Raw genomic sequence first — 2,502 nt, 5'->3', positions numbered from 1 at the left:
AAGCATGTCTTCAGAAATTGGCGTCTGAAAACAGCTAAGGGAACAATAACCACTTTAAGCAAAATGTGAACTAAATAAAAGGCTGTCCAACTACATGCCGTGCTGGACAGCATCATCGTGACAAGGAAAGGCACACTGCCAGAAAATTAAGCTAACGACCAGGGCAGGAAACTGGGGCATTAACGGCCACAGGGCAGAAAATACCGCTGGTGCACTTCACTGGTAAGTAACAGTCAATTTAAAAGTTAATCATAATATAGGAAGACAGCTCCAACACAACATACGTTCCTGCTAGTCCGAATGGCCCAGGGAGCAACAACCTGCAAATGAACAAAGAGATGGCACAATAGTTGAGGCTCGATAAAAAGTTAACAGATCACTCAACTTCAGTGTCCAGGTTCGGTGGGCAAGGAACATTGTCGCTCTCGCAGCTAGCTCCTCACGATCCGACAGCGCATGCACGCCACCAGCGGTTCCGGCCTGGCCTCACGCTGTGGAGAGTTCATCGCTGCTCCGCCCCAACCGACTGACTACATCTAGCATGCAGACAGCATTAGAATAACTACTCAGTCAAAAACCACACAGACTACACACGGTTCCGCAAAACACTTTCACAAACAACTCGAAAAATACTAAAACTGTGGAACAACTAGGAGGAATCACAAGTCGACACACACAGAAAACCTGGAAGCAGTCGGCGATCAAATACACGTCATCCGATGAGACGACCGACCGAACGACCAACCAAGTCATTTGTGTCGGCAACGGTCGGGCGAGTCATGGCTGTCCGGACCTCACTGCTGCTCCGTCCCCACTCACTGACTACCGACACACGACGACCTGGAAATACTAACTTTTCCTCCAAAGATAGTACGACAGTGTCCCTATCGATAAAAGCTGCTGCCGCCACTCACGAACAGGCAAGCCAGCAACTTAGTGACGCCAATGAATCGAATAAGAAACGAGACGGATGTCAAGCAATGACAGCACAAACACGAGCCTCGCACGGCTCAGTACCATGATTCGTCATTCCACACAACGTTTTTCCACTGTTCAGTCATCTAATGTTTACGCTCCTTACACCAAGTGAGGCGTCGTTTGGAATTTACCGCCGTGATGTGTGGCTTATGAGAAACCGCTCGACCATGATATCCACGTCTTCTCGCCTCCCGCATGTCACAGCACTTGATGTGGATTCTGATGCAGTTTGGAATTCCTGTGATGACCTATTACACATTACGACCCTCATCAACTGTCGACGGTCTCTGTCAGTCAACAGACGAAGTCGGCCTGTACGCTTTTGTGCTGTAAGTGTCTCTTCACGTTTCCACCTCACTATCGCATCGAAAACAGTGGACCTAGGGATTTTTACGAGTGTGGAAATCTCGCGTACAGACGTATGACGCAAGTGACACCCAATCACCTGACCACGTTCGAAGCCTGTGAGTTCCGCTGAGCGCCCGATTCTCCTTTCTCACGATGTCTAATGACTACTGAGGTCGTTGACATGGAGTACTTGTCAGGAGATGGCAGCACAATGCACCTGATATGAAAAACGTACGTTTTTAGGGGTGACCGGATACTTTTGATCCTTAGAGTACCTCAGGAAGTGAGGAAGAGTGGTCGTAAAATATAGCACCAAATTAAGGGAAGGAATCACCCTGGAGTACCAAAACACTACCAGTAGTCCGGTTAGCACATTGACTGTATGTACGGATTTAAAAAGAATGCAGGACAATGATCGAACAGCGCCTCCTAATCTGCACATTTCGGATGGTAAAATGAGCTATAGTTGAAAAAATTATTTACTTCAAAATAGGAAAACATCAGTCGGTTTCATGACATATGTACCATTTTACTGGAACCGGGTAATGCTTTCCCTTTTTAGAAACAAATAACTTTTCCAGCTGTAGCAAATTTTATCATTCACAATGGATAACAGTTGTGTACAGCTGTGTGCAGGGTGCCCTCCGCCACCCACCGTATGGTGGCTTGCGAAGCACCTACGTAGATGTAAATGTAGATGGACGTCCCTTGAAGAGAAACGTATGCCACACGTTTGTAGATCCAGTGCTAGGCAACGCTTGAGGTGGTGCTAATAGGGACTGGACATTAGATGACTGAGAACAAGAGATGGATCACGCTATAACCCGAGGGAATCCGATGGAAGGGTTTGGGTTTGGCGAATGTCTGGAGACATCATGTGTAGTGCCGACAGTGAAGTATGGACGAGGTGCTATAACGATATGGCGTCGTTTTTAGTGAGTAACTTATGGTCCCCTTCTTGCGCTTAAGCAAGCGCTAAATGCAGAAGGATAGGAGCAGATTTTACGTCATTGTGTATATTGATACAGAAGAGGAACACTTCAGAAACGAAGGTTGATGTAACATCTGCATCTACATCAACACTGATACTCTACAAACTACCGTACGATGCGTGGCCGACTGTACCCGGTACCACTACTCGTCATTCCCTTTCCTATTCCACTCGCAAATAAAGCG

Source organism: Schistocerca gregaria, chromosome 5 (genome assembly GCF_023897955.1).
Source record: "Schistocerca gregaria isolate iqSchGreg1 chromosome 5, iqSchGreg1.2, whole genome shotgun sequence".
Taxonomy (NCBI): domain Eukaryota; kingdom Metazoa; phylum Arthropoda; class Insecta; order Orthoptera; family Acrididae; genus Schistocerca; species Schistocerca gregaria.
This window is presented reverse-complemented; position numbering follows the sequence as displayed.